Source organism: Palaemon carinicauda, chromosome 4 (genome assembly GCF_036898095.1).
Source record: "Palaemon carinicauda isolate YSFRI2023 chromosome 4, ASM3689809v2, whole genome shotgun sequence".
Classification (NCBI taxonomy): Eukaryota; Metazoa; Arthropoda; class Malacostraca; order Decapoda; family Palaemonidae; genus Palaemon; species Palaemon carinicauda.
The window spans coordinates 74796852-74811407 of NC_090728.1; the positions used below are offsets into that span (position 1 = coordinate 74796852).

The following is a 14556-nucleotide window of genomic DNA, read 5'->3' on the forward strand; positions in this document are numbered from 1 at the left end:
TCTTTCGAATACTCTGTTCCCACAAGTGCTTATTAAAGATATTGCGTCGTCTCTTGCATTGAAAGATACGCATGATCTAGTGGCCAAAACAGCACGCAAGGTTTTGCCCTCATCCTTCTCCAGCAACAAACCCAAGTTTGATACGCCAGCCTCGAGATTTACTCCTCCCTTTCGTGGCAGAGCCTCCAACAGAGGCACCTCTCGTCCTGACAGAAGGCGAGGTAAGAGAAGAGGATCCAGGTCCTCCCGTAGCAGAGTCTGACTGTCCACGCCTTCAGACAGCAGTAGGTGCCAGACTGACGAACTTCTGGCAAGCATGGGAGAGAAGGGGAGCGGATCAGTGGTCAGTACTGTACTCTTATTAAAGGAGGGTTACAAAATCCCATTTGTACGGAAACCTCCTCTTGTACATACTCCAAGAGACCTCTCTCCCAGGTATCGAGAGGAAGCAAAGAGGCAAGCCTTGCAATATCAGGTGTCTCTTTTGTTAGAGAAGGGGGCGGTGGTGAAGGTCTTGGACCCTCAGTCCCCAGGCTTTTACAACCGTCTCTTCCTGGTTCCGAAGAACTCGGGGGGTTGGAGACCAGTGCTAGATGTGAGTGCACTAAACGTGTTTATTATGAAAACCAAGTTCACGATGGAAACAACAAAATCTGTTCTAGCAGCAGTAAGGGAAAGCGACTGGATGGTCTCTCTCGACCTCCAGGATGCGTACAGTACTTCCATATCCCGATTCACCCAACCTTTCAAAGATATCTAAGGTTCATGCACGGGAAAGAAGTGTACCAATTTTGAGCACTGTGCTTCGGTCTCAGCCCTGCTCCTCTTGTTTTAACAAGGCTCATGAGAAATGTAGCAAGCTTCCTACATTCGTCAGGGATCAGAGCCTCCCTTTATTTAGACGACTGGTTGATCAGAGCGTCGTCCTTCCACCGCTGTCTGGAGGATCTCAGGTGGACATTGAACCTAGCCAAAGAGTTAGGTCTCCTGGTGAACAAAGAAGAGTCACAGCTGACTCCATCCCAGACGATTCTGTATTTGGGGATGGAGATACAGAGTCAAGTTTTTCGGGCTTTTCCATCGCCCACAAGATTGGAGCAAGCTCTGTTAAAAATTCATCTCTTTCAGAAGAAGAGCAAGTGTTCGGTAAGGGTTAGGATGAGTCTCGTGGGAACCCTATCATCGTTAGAACAATTTGTCTCCCTGGGAAGACTCAACCTGCGTCCTCTTCAGTTCCACCCAAACCAACATTGGAACAAAGAGAAGGGCTTAGAGGCTATTTCCATTCCGATCTCAAGCTCAATCAAGACGTGCCTGGCTTGGTGGGACAGCAACCTCAGACGTCGAGAGGGTCTCTCACTGGTCCCCAAGAGCCCAGACCATGTGTTGTATACAGACGCATGGGACATGGGTTGGGGAGCAACTCTGGACAATCGAGAATGCTCAGGTCTTTGGTCCAAGGATCAGAAGGGACTTCATATAAATCACAAGGAGCTTCTGGCAGTCCATCTGGCCTTGAAAAGTTTCGAGAATCTGATCAAGAACAAGGTAGTACAGGTGAACTCGGACAATACCACGGCCTTAGCCTATATCTCAAAACAGGGAGGAACCCACTCTCACTCCCTTTTTGTCACCGCAAAGGACCTTATCATTTGGTCAAAGGAAAGAAACATCTCCCTTATGACAAGATTTGTTCAAGGAGAGAAGAATGTGAGAGCAGACTGCCTCAGCAGGAGGGGTCAAGTCATCTCCACGGAGTGGACTCTTCACCAAGACGTGTGCGAGAAGCTATGGAGGGTTTGCGGTCGCCCTAGCATAGACCTGTTTGCGACTTCCTTGACAAAGAGGCTTACCACTTACTGCTCTCCAGTCCCAGATCCAGAAGCAGCCCACATAGACGCTTTTCTTCTGGACTGGTCCCATCTAGAAATCTATGCCTTTCCGCCATTCAAGATCCTTCACAAGGTTCTTCAGAAGTTTTTCTCTCACGAAGGGACCAGGTTGACGTTGGTTGCTCCCCTCTGGCCCTACATGGAATGGTTCACTGAGGTACATCAATGGTTGGTGGACGTTCCAAGAAGTTTACCATTGCGGATGGATCTCCTTCATCAACCTCACATAAAGAGATTCCATCAAAGCCTCCCCGCGCTTTGTCTAAGTGCCTTCAGACTATTGAGAGACTCTCTAGAGCTAGAGGGTTTTCGAAGGAGGCAGCTAGAGCGATTGCAAGGGCGAGGAGATCCTCTACCATCAGGATCTACCAATCTAAATGGGAGGTATGTAGAGACTGGTGCAAGTCCTCTTCTGTTTCCTCATCTGATACCACTGTAGCACAGATCGCGGACTTCCTGCTTCATCTCAGAAATGACCGCAGCCTTTCTGCCTCAACTATTAAAGGCTACAGAAGCATGTTAGCTTCGGTGTTTAGACACAGAAACCTAGATTTGTCTAATAATAAGGATCTTCAAGACCTTCTCAAGTCTTTTGAAACTTTCAAGGAACGTCAAGTTTCTACTCCAGCTTGGAATTTGGACATAGTCCTTAAGTTTCTTATGTCTGAGAGATTTAAACCACTAAACTCCGCTTCTCTCAAAGATCTTACCCTCAAAACTCTCTTTTTAGTGAGCCTTGCTACCGCAAAGAGTCAGCGAATTGCATGCCTTCAGCAAAAACATTGGCTTCTGCTCCAATAAAGCAGTATGCTCCCTGCAGCTTGGTTTCCTGGCCAAAAATGAGCGACCATCTCATCCATGGCCGAAGTCATTTGAAATTCCCAACCTATCGGAGGTTGTTGGGAATGAAATTGAAAGAGTCTTATGCCCTGTAAGGGCTTTGAAGTTTTATCTTAGTAGAACCAAAACGTTACGAAGTAATTCAGAGGCTTTATGGTGTTCAGTGAAAAAGCCCTCCTTACCAATGTCGAAAAATGCCTTGTCATATTTTGTTAGACTTTTAATCAGAGAGGCTCACACTCACTTGAATGAGGATGATCGGAAATTGCTTAAAGTTAAAGCTCATGAAGTCAGAGCAGTGGTGACATCAGTGGCTTTTAAACAGAATAGATCACTGAGAAGTATTATGGACGCAACCTTTTGGAGGAGCAAATCTGTGTTCGCGTCACATTATTTAAAAAATGTCCAGACTCTTTATGACGACTGCTACACATTGGGGCCATTCGTAGCAGCGAGTGCAGTAGTGGGTGAATGTTCTACCACTACATTCCCTTAATCCCAATATCCTTTTTCTTCTCTTGAAACTTTTTAAAATTATTTTTGGGTTGTATGTGGAGACAGATAGTCTTCCGCAATCTTTTGATTTGGCGGGTGGTCAATCTTGTTTCTTGAGAGCGCCCAGATAAAGGGTATTTCTGGGCTCGAACCTGTGCCGCCCAGTGAATAAGCTCCATTTAGCACTTATTCTTAGGTAATTTACTGCTAAATATACCAGAGAAAAAATGTAAAGGAGTGCTAGGTTAACTAGCTCGCTCACCTATTGGTGTCGGTATAAAATTGGGCGTATATTCCAGAGGTCCCGCACTATTTAGATTAATCCACGACAGAGAACCCCAATAGAGGAGAGCCGTTCAACCTCACTCGGTACTACTAACAATGCATCCGCTCAGAACCCAACTCCTTTTAGCACGACGAGTAAAGTAACCCGCATTTTTGTGGTGCTCTCGATTTTTGGTTATTTTCCAGTGAATTATGGCTTCTTCGTCGGTTTCCCAGGAGACACCGTCTAAGTTAAGTACCAAGCTGGGTTTTACTGTGTTTTGAGCAACCTAGATCGTTTAATATTTATATTATAGGAGTTTATTCTCTTCGTTCATACCGATCTTGCTTGATTTCACTACAGTTGGTACTCCTGTTTTTGAGAGCTTTTAATTTTCACTTGTGGTGTTACTATGTGTATTATTTTTATTATCAAATATTATTTGTTATTGTGAATATTCATTATTTAGCGTTTAGAATCCTCGTGGTTCAATTTTTGGGCCGATATCATTTACGTATCGTTATGGCTGCCGACCTTCGTGCTAAGGCGGCAATGTTATTTTTAGCCATCAGGTGTGTCTTTTGTGATTTAATTATTATGTTGCATGCCTTGCCCAAAAATGTTCTATGTGTTTATTCATATATTTAACGCTATTATTATTATTATAATGAATATTTGTGCCATTACTCCGTTTGATCTGTCTGGTTGGGGATCGTCAGTTGGTAGCCCTGCTGCCTCGTATCACGTGATCCTCCCCCACGCTCCCCCTCTAGCTAGGTGGGAGGCTAGGCTTCTCCCCCCTCCACTAAGGGACCGTTGCCTTCCCTCCTTTTAGAGGGGGTAGTTAAGTGTTTATGGACTTTGTCCTCCGGGTGGCCTGGCGGGTTCGTCTCTGTCTAGTCTGGTTGGCCACCGGTCAACAGAGTTGGATCCCGGTGCACCCTATTTTATATTCACTTTTCATTCTGGCTTATGTTATACGAAACCCTCCGGGTTCGATTGGCAGTTCTTAGCTACAGTTCCGCCCCCCTATTATTTTATAACATTTCCTATGATGATTATATATGACAGATCACTACCCCGGAGTCCCTAAAGGAATTGGTATTGAATATACCTTTATTTCCCGGCCCGGGGTCTACCCCGCCCCGGGAAATCAGACACCATGTGTCTTAATTCCTTGTTATTGCATCCTTTTTTATGCTCCCGACTTGACCGGAATGGATTGCTATACTTTAGTTTCAAGTTAGACTTATGTTTAGGCCCGGGACCTCCGGTCCCGCCCCTATGTAAGAATATTACAGTTAAGCTCTAACCTTGCGTTAGACCTATGTTAGGCCCGGGTCCTCCGGACCCGCCCCTACTTAAAGAATAGTACAGTTAAGCTCTAATCTTGTGTTAGACCTATGTTAGGCGCGGGTCCTCCGGACCCGCCCCTACTTAAAGAATAGTACAGTTAAGCTCTATTCTTGTGTTAGACCTATGTTAGGCCCGGGTCCTCCGGACCCGCCCCTACTTAAAGAATAGTACAGTTAAGCTCTAATCTTGTGTTAGACCTATGTTAGGCCCGGGTCCTCCGGACCCGCCCCTATTTAAGAGAATTACAGTTTCTCATATACTATTCTTTTTATAGATGGTGCATTGTCTGACGCCAGCCTGTGCAGCTGTTCTGCACCAGCCTTGTGGCCACTCCGTCTGCCGATCTCACGCCCCTTGTGGGGTTCAACTGGAAGACGTTGTGGTATGGCACCCGGATAACTGTGTGATTTGCTTCGACCTCATCACTACCCTTGGATCTGACTCGGTGAGTCCCGTTGGCTATATTGCCTTCTTATTTTATTTACTATTAGTAAGATATCTATGGTCTTGAAGGACCATTGGGAGTCTCCCTTTTATAATTCCCACTATTATTTCAGGCATCCCCGGAGCAAAAGTCTGTGGCTCGGGCCACACTGAAGGTGTGGGTTGGTGGGTTTGCCCGGAATGTGAAGTCTAAGCGGCCGTACGTCCTATCTGAGGACTACTGCACCATGGTTTACCCCAACGCCAAGTCTTCAGCTGCTGTGGCTAGGCATGTGGCAGCTCCCATCATTGCCCACATTGATGCCACTATAACGGGTCTCATCGACCCAGAGCAAGATCCATCGGACGCCCCCGGAGGTCTGGAGGATAATGTTGCCTCCATGAACCTGGACGTCGAACCAATGTTGCTAGACGAGCCGGATACAGGTAGGGTGGTAAGTGAGGCAGGTGTGTCCGGCGCTGAGATTCCTATCCTCAGCCCCGCTCTTTCTTCTTCTTCTGATCGCTATTCTTTTCTTGGATTTTCTGGGGACCGTGATTCGTCTCAACGTTCATACCCGGTTCCCCCTAAGGATAAGTCTACTTCAAGGACCTTACCCAAAGCCCGCAAGCCTCACAAGACTTCTCATGGCTCTAAACATTGTACGAACCCGTCTTCAAAGACCTCTGGTTCCTCCTCTAAGTCTCACGACCCGGGAGTTCCTTCCGCCCCTCCAGCTGCTAACCCGGGCCTTTCCGAATCAGCCATGCTTCGCATCGTGTCGGAGATGCAGGCAAAGTTGGTTTCGGAGATGCAGTCGAGGATGGACTCGATGTTCTCTAACTTCGGTCAGAGAATTGGGGCTTTAGAGCAAGGAGCTCCGGAGAGAGTCCAAAGCTCTCTCATCCCGGATGCCTCTAAGCTCCCGCCGTTTGCCAAGAACAACCCCTGGCGGATGGCTCTTCATTCCCCGTTCTCAGACGGAATGTTGACTCTGGAGGGCCTTGGCACTCGTCCTCTAGAGGACTTTGAATTCTTTCCTCCTGGTCTGGCATTTCCATTTCATGGTTATGCCAGACTTACCGAGGAAGCTTTAGTTCGATTAGACAAGGTCCCCAAAGAGACGGTCATCTTCCCGAAGGAGCAAGCCCAATCTGTTTGGGCCAGATTTTTGAATGACATCGGCTGCACTAACACCATGCTGACGCCTTATAAAAGCTCCTTTACGATGTTCTTAATGGACAAGAACACCTTGACTCCATGCGTCAATAAGGTGGCAGAGCTTGCCTTTCAATATGCTCTGGAGGAGAAGCCCTTGCCTCCCATCCGAGAGGTGGATCCAATCTCCCTCCTTCTTCCCTCAGGTATTGAGTGTTGGGACAACGTCCATACCACCTTTACCTCCGGCAAGCTTGCAGCAGACTGTGCCTCTGTCTTGTTTAGTGAGAAGCTTCCCCGTCTCCCGGAATCCCTCATTAAACAGGAATATGATTCCCGCCTACGTGTGGGCCGTACTCTAAACCTGGCCACATCCACGGAGTCGATAGCCTTGACTTACGATACGGAGAGTATTTTTAAGTCTCTCAACAAGGCTACGTTACAGTCTTTATATTATGACTTGTATGACTTCGCTACTGCTAAACGCAGATGTCGCAAGCATGTCCTAGCTGAGGCGACGATTAGGCATGAACCTAATAAACTCATCCGGTCCTCCTGTTGGGGTTCAAATCTCTTCCCCGAGGATCTCGTAGAGGAAGTCTTGGCGGAGGCCACTAGGGTTAATCAGAGCCTTAAAGCCCGTTGGGGTTTGACCCCTAAACGCAAGTATGACCCCGCAAATTATCAAGCCCGGGGTAGGAAGAAGCTTAGACCATATACCTCCACCCAGTTCAGGCAACAACAGAGTTCTTCATCCAACTTCCGGCTGCCTCTTCCTCCATCTTCTGTTGTCCCTGCACAGCCTTCCACCTCTCGGGCTCCTTCGGATGACTATGTCACCGTTCTGCTACCTAAGAGCCAGCTTTCTGGTGCCTCCGCCACTTCCCCTGCCTTTAACCAGTCTTACGAGGCTCATAGCTCTTCCCAGAGTTATGGTAGAGGTAGAGGCTACCACCGTGGCTCTAACCAGAACAAAGGCAGGGGAAGAGCCTTTCGCAGAGGAAAGAACTTCCGAGGCGGACGTGGAGGCAACTCCTCAAACCAATACTGAGGTGCAGCAGGTAGGGGGGAGGCTCTATGCCTTCCGCAACAAATGGAGGTTCAGTCCCTGGGCGTTCAGTATCATCTCCAAGGGACTGGGGTGGAGTTGGATTCAAGGACCTCCTCCTCCGAACAAATTTCGTCAACATTCCACTCCGGACCTGGTCGAATTTGTCCAGGATCTTTTACAAAAGAACGCCATACAAGAAACGAAACATCTGAAGTTTCAAGGTCGGCTGTTCAGTGTCCCGAAGAAGGATTCAGACAAGAGAAGAGTGATTCTAGATCTATCCCTTCTCAACTTGTCCATTCAATGCGACAAGTTTCGAATGCTTACCGTCTCGCAGGTGCGGACCTTACTTCCCCGTGGGGCCGTCACCACCTCTATCGATCTTACAGACGCCTACTATCACGTCCCGATAGCGAGACACTTCCGTCCGTACCTAGGCTTTCGCTTAGGGGACAAAAGTTACTCCTTCAAGGTGATGCCTTTCGGGCTCAACATCGCCCCAAGGATCTTCACAAAGCTAGCAGAAGTCGCTGTTCAGGAACTCAGGAATCAAGGGATTCAAGTAGTAGCCTATCTGGACGACTGGCTCATTTGGTCAGACACCTCCCAAAATTGCCTAAAAGCCACTCACAAAGTCATCCATTATCTTCAATCTCTAGGCTTCCAGATCAACTTCAAGAAGTCCCGTCTTCTTCCAAAATCGAAGTTCCAATGGCTCGGCCTGCAATGGGATCTTATATCTCATACTCTGTGTCTTCCCAGACCCAAGAGGTTAGAGATTGCAAGGAACACCAAACGCTTTCTCAAAGACAAAGTAAGTTCCAGACGACTCCAAGAGAAGATTCTGGGGTCCCTTCAGTTTGCCTCAGTGACGGATCTTCTTCTGAAGGCAAAATTGAAAGATATCAATCGTGTCTGGCGTTCGAGGGCGAACCGGAAGCTCCGGGACAGGAAAGTCCGCCTTCCTCCCATTCTACGGGAAAGACTTCTTCCTTGGACAAGAGCAAACAGTCTGTCAAAGTCAGTTCCCCTTCGATTTCCGCCTCCGGAATTAATCATTCACACAGACGCATCCTTATCAGGTTGGGGCGGCTATTCTCAGCTCAAGAAAGTTCAAGGTCTTTGGACTCCCTTGTTCCGCCATTTTCACATCAATGTGCTAGAGGCCATGGCAGTTCTTCTAACCCTGAAACGTCTCGCTCTTCCCAAGAAACAACACCTTCGTCTGGTCCTCGACAGCGAAGTGGTGGTCCGCTGCCTCAACAGAGGCGGGTCAAAGTCAGGGCCTCTGAACCATGTTCTAGTAGCCATATTCTCCCTAGCAGCCTCGAACCGTTGGCATCTTTCAGCTGTCCACCTGGCGGGAGTCCGGAATGTAGTGGCAGACGCCCTGTCCCGGACCTCCCCTCTAGAATCGGAATGGTCACTCGATCTAAAGTCATTTCGGTGGATTCTCTCTCAGGTTCCCGGTCTCCAAGTGGACCTCTTCGCCACGGAATCCAACCACAAATTGAGAGTATATGTGGCTCCCAATCTAGACCCTCAGGCTTACGCCACAGACGCCATGTCACAGAATTGGGACAACTGGGAAAAGATTTATCTCTTTCCCCCGGTGAATCTTTTACTGAAAGTTCTAGACAAACTGAGATCCTTCAAGGGACAAGTAGCCTTGGTCGCACCCAACTGGCCCAAGAGCAACTGGTATCCTCTCCTGCGGGAGTTGAGACTATACCCTCACCCGATACCCAATCCGGTTCTGTCTCAGATAGTACAAACACGCGTTGTGTACGCTTTCTCAAACATTCAGAGCGCCCTAACTTTATGGACTTTATGAAGTTTGCAGCTATGCACGGTGCCAATATTGATCCTCAAAACACCTTGTTCCTAGAATCGGATAAACGGGATTCCACCATCCGCCAGTATGACTCTGCAGTTAAAAAGTTGGCAAAATTTTTAATAGACTCAGACGTGAACTGTATGAACTTGAACCTTACAGTCACTTTCTTTAGATCTTTATTAGAATCAGGTCTGGCAGCCAATACTATCACCACTATTAAATCGGCTCTGAAAAAGATCTTCCTATTGGGTTTTAACATAGACTTAACCGACTCTTTGTTAGCTTCAATTCCGAAAGCTTGTGCCAGACTGAAACCGGTTACTCGTCCTACCCCGGTGACCTGGTTCCTTAATGACGTACTCAAATTGGCTTCTGATACCATTAACAGTTCTTGTGATTACATGCCCCTTCTCAGGAAAACACTTTTCCTAGTGAGCTTGGCTTCCGGGGCAAGAATTTCTGAATTGGCAGCCTTGTCGAGAGACCCGGGTCATATTGACTTTCTGCCTTCAGGAGAGGTCCTTCTTTCTCCTAACAAATTCTTTTTGGCTAAGAATGAAGACCCTCAAAACAGATGGACCTCCTGGAAAATTGTTCCCCTCACGCAAGATCCGTCGCTGTGCCCTGTCACTACTCTTAGGTCTTATTTATCCCGGACCTCCTCTAACTCCTCGGGGCCTCTATTCGTTAGAGAACAAGGCGGTACCATTACTATTAAAGGGATCAGGCAACAAATTTTGTATTTTATTAAACAAGCTAACCCTGACTCTTTTCCTCTTGCACATGATATCAGGGCGGTTGCCACCTCGGTGAACTTCTTTCACCACATGAATTTTACAGACCTTTCCAGGTATACAGGGTGGAAATCACCGTCAGTGTTCAAGAAACACTACCTTAAACATTTGGAAGCCCTAAAATTTTCTACAGTAGCCGCAGGGAGCGTAGTTACTCCCAAGTAACTCACAGGTTAATGCCTTGACTCTTTATCTCTCCCTCTTACCTGCCTCATTTATACCCTATTGTATTCGTTGGTCTCGCACCTGAATACTGTTATTATATTTGTAAATTTTATGCTCCTGAGTATCTGTATATATTATCACTCACAGCATTATTATACCTACCTTATTGGATTTATGTTCATATTTAAGATACCCTTATAATTGTTTTTTGGTACTCATCTCTGATTAAAGCATCCTGTATTTCCCTTACGCTTATGTTTTTTCCTTTATTTTGCAAGTTTGGTGACATTTTTCTCTTGTATAGATTCACTGGCCGGCACAGGTTCGAGCCCAGAAAAGGGATTTTGACGTAGGAAAAATCTATTTCTGGGCGAAGGACCTGTGCCGCCCAGTGAACCCTCCCAGCTCCTCTCCCTTGGAGTCCCCAAACTTTGGGTGCTAAGGAGTTGGGTTCTGAGCGGATGCATTGTTAGTAGTACCGAGTGAGGTTGAACGGCTCTCCTCTATTGGGGTTCTCTGTCGTGGATTAATCTAAATAGTGCGGGACCTCTGGAATATACGCCCAATTTTATACCGACACCAATAGGTGAGCGAGCTAGTTAACCTAGCACTCCTTTACATTTTTTCTCTGGTATATTTAGCAGTAAATTACCTAAGAATAAGTGCTAAATGGAGCTTATTCACTGGGCTGCACAGGTCCTTCGCCCAGAAATAGATTTTTCCTACGTCAAAATCCCTTTGTTGATGTCCTGTTATAGGGGTGTTCGCCCCATATATATCAGCACCTAGAAGTCTTTCAGCCCCCTGAGTGGATCGCTGGGCTTCATAAGGAGAGCGGACTAATGAGGCAGAGTATCATCAAAGTCAGCTTCCTTATCAGGTACTAATACTTAAGTTTATTTGTTAATTGTCAAAACTCTTGAGCTTATATTCCTGCAATGTTTAATACTGGTCTCAACCCTCCACCAAGGGTGTGAATCAGCTACATATATATCCACTGGCTAAGTTAAATATTTAAAAATTATATTTTCAATTTAAAATAAAATTTTGAATATACATACCCGGTGGATATATATAATTAGATTCCCTCCCTTCCGCCCCTCTAGAGACCCTACGGGCTGAGAAGAACTGGAGATTATCGGAATATGTTTAGTATCCTGCCGACAGTTGGCGCTAGTGTACACCCAGCCAACCAGCATAGTGATCGCCCGCGAGTTTTGAATCTGCCGACCGTTGGAGATGTTAGCTACATATATATCCACCGGGATATTCAAAAATTTATTCTAAATTGAAAATATCATATTGCTTTCGGCGAAGCTGAAAGGACGAACCATTAGAAGTTAGCGAGGGTTAACTACCCATCCCGCTAGTTATTGCGTTGTAAGGGGTAGCTTGCTACCCCTCTCACTCACACACCTGTGATTGACCTCAGTTTTGCTTTTGGCTCGGATGGTGAATGGTCGTTGCTGCTCTTCATCCTCACCAAATTTTTGGACTGCCATTAATGCTTTTTGCGCTTTTTCTTTTTCAGTGTGTGTGTGTGTGTGTGTGTGTTGACTTCTGCCGACTATGCGTACCTGCTCTGAATGTGACGGCCGCCCCTGCGGTACTTCCATGTCTGCCGAGGACACTGATCCTCACACCCTTTGCCCTTACTGCAGAGGTCATCGGTGTGATAGTGATAACAAGTGTATTGAGTGTCGGGAGTGGTCTGCCTCCCAGCGGGAAAAGTTTGGGCAACGGCGGAAGAAGAGGTCTAAGCGGGACTCTTCTCCTTCGAAGGTTTCTTCAAAGCAGGAGAAATCCAAGGCTTCTTCTTCCTCTTCCTGACTTTCCTCCAAAGCTCCTGCTCGTTCGGTCTCATCCGAGAGACCCTCGAGTAATAGCGCATGCCTTTAATACCTGGTAAACCTTGGTCCTCGAGAGACAGTGTCGCTTCCCCTTGCGAAGTGGCCCGGCCTCTGCCCTCGGTGGGTCCATGACTCTTTCTCCCTCATTACAGGTGTGGTCATCATCCTTGGGGGTACTGGGTCCTCCCTCCAAGGATAACTTACTGCAGCTCCTTCATTGAGGTGCTAGTGTGCAGCCTTCGTCGACGTCAGTGGTGGATCCTTTTTCTTGTGTCGATGCTGTTGTGTCAGAGGCTTCCTCTGCGACCTATCCTGCAGACACCCCTGCTCCTTCTGAGTCTTCCGCCATTGCTGAAGCCTGCAATTCCCCCCCTGCCAAACATCCGTCAAGAAGGGAAGCAAAGTCCTACATCTGTCTCTCCTGCGAGTATTTTCACTCATAGAGACTCCTCTTTGGAGGACTGCTGCTGCTGAAGGTCAGCTTGCTGACCCACCAGCCCTCAGTGGGCGTCTTCGTGGACGTCTTTCCCGTCGTGCTCGCCCTCCTCTTGACCTTAGACGTGCTCCTTCACGTCTCTTTGGCTCTTCAGCTTCGTCAACGCAGCCTTCCTCCGCAGAGGAGCCTCCTCGTTCATCATCATCTGGCCTTCGACCTTCACCTGCTCCTGGGCCTTCTTCCAACAACGCTGCCGCTAGTCCTCGGACTTCTGCCTTGGATTCTCCTATGGATCGTGCGCAATCTCCTTCGGTGAATGCTCATCCTTCCAAAGGACACATCCCTTCTCGTTGACCTTCTGCGACTCGCCGTCCTCCTGACTTGCCATCTCTGTTTCTTTCATCTCCAGTACTGCCTCAGCCTGCTTGCCGTGTGACCATGTGTCATCCTCATGCTTGTTCGTCACCAAAGCTTCATCAACCACCAACACGTTGTTTGCAAGCGCCCCAGGCACCTGTGTAACGCTCTCCTGTCTGTCAGCGGATGCATGCTCCAATGGATCGTGCCCCAGCTGCGCACCAGCGCTCACCAACTCGCCAGCGCTTGCCAACATGTCAGCGCTTTCCTGTTCGCCAATGCTCTCCAGTGCGTCAACGTTCTCCAGCACACCAGCACTCTTCAGCGCACCACCGTTTGCCAGCTCGCCAGCACGCCAGCATGCCAGCGCTTTCCTGCACAACGACACTTACCAGCGCGTCAGCACTCTCCTGCATGTACGCGTTCTCCTGCTCGCCAGCGCTCCCCTACACAACAGCGCTCTCCAATGCGTCAGCTCTCTCCGGCGCGACAGCGCTCGCCAGCTTGCCAGCTTGCCAGCGTTCGCCATTTCGCAAGCAGGCTCCTCCTGCTCTAGCGCAGAGCAGACATCCTTTGCAGGCAGAACCAGACTTATCACTGACTTCAAGTAAGTCGCATCATCTAGAGGATAAGAAGGAACAGAAAGGCAAATGTTCAGCTTTCCACAGTGGCAGTATCATAACCAATGAGGGCTAACCGAGGTGCGATTATTGCTAGTTGAAACAAATGTTCGCCCTCCAGACCATCGGTTCTCTCTCCAAGGAAGGGCAGAGTCAAATCCAACAGGTCTTTGTCGCCCCATTCCCCTCCCCCAAACGCATTACAACACGACCACCAGAGAAAAAGGAAAAGGGCGCCTCGGGGGAGTACAATATCCCGAAGATTCTGACTTCATAGGCAGACCCACGGTATCGTTCAGCTTTGGAAGAGACTCTTCAAAGGGAACCTTCGGTCCCTTTCCTTTAGGGGATCTCTCAGCTAGCGCCAGTGTCAGTAAGCAGCCTTGGATCGGTGCTATGGTCAGAGCGGTTGTACAGGCTTTCGGGCCTGCCTTTTCCACACACTCTTCAGAGGTCTCTGCCGTCCAACAACCTTCAGCACCAGCAGAGTCCCGGCAGAGAACCTCGGCTGCTTCACCCCCGAAGAGGGAAAGAGGAGTCTCTGATACCATCACATCTAGGGTGAAAATGACCCCTGTGAGGCCTTCTAGGCCAAAAATTCCTGGCACTCCTACCAGACGCTCTCCTGTCTCACCTCTGTCGAAGGAGCCTCATGAGGGCCAGGTGTCCTCTCTTCCTCCTTCGGAAGAAGACTCACCTTGTGCAGAGAGCTCTCCTCCTCCGGTAGGAACCAAGAAGGATAGTAACAACAGGCCTTCAATGTTAAGAGTTATACCTTCTTCCCCGCAAGGAGTCGAAGGACTCCAAGACTCTTCCAAAGTCCTCTTCAAGGACTTCCAGACCCACAAGATTCGTCAGTCACTCTAGGGATGTCCATAACCCCCACCAAGATGAGCTCTCAGGGGTGGAGGAAGGAGACTTCGCTGCCAGTCCCACCTCAGAGGGGAAGCAAGAGTCAGAACATGGTTTTGGCAAGTTCTGACCCTTATCAGGGTTCTCAGTGGGTTTGTTGACTC

The 14556-nt window shown here is 48.2% G+C and overlaps 1 protein-coding gene and 1 pseudogene across 2 annotated transcripts in view; both read left to right on the top strand.

Annotated features, from left to right (window-relative positions):
• LOC137640014 (SRR1-like protein) overlaps nucleotides 1-14556 on the top strand; it is a 186917-nt gene that overhangs the window by 98108 nt on the left and 74253 nt on the right. The window lies entirely within an intron of this gene.
• On the top strand, nucleotides 13577-13648 carry LOC137640326 (U4 spliceosomal RNA; annotated as a pseudogene).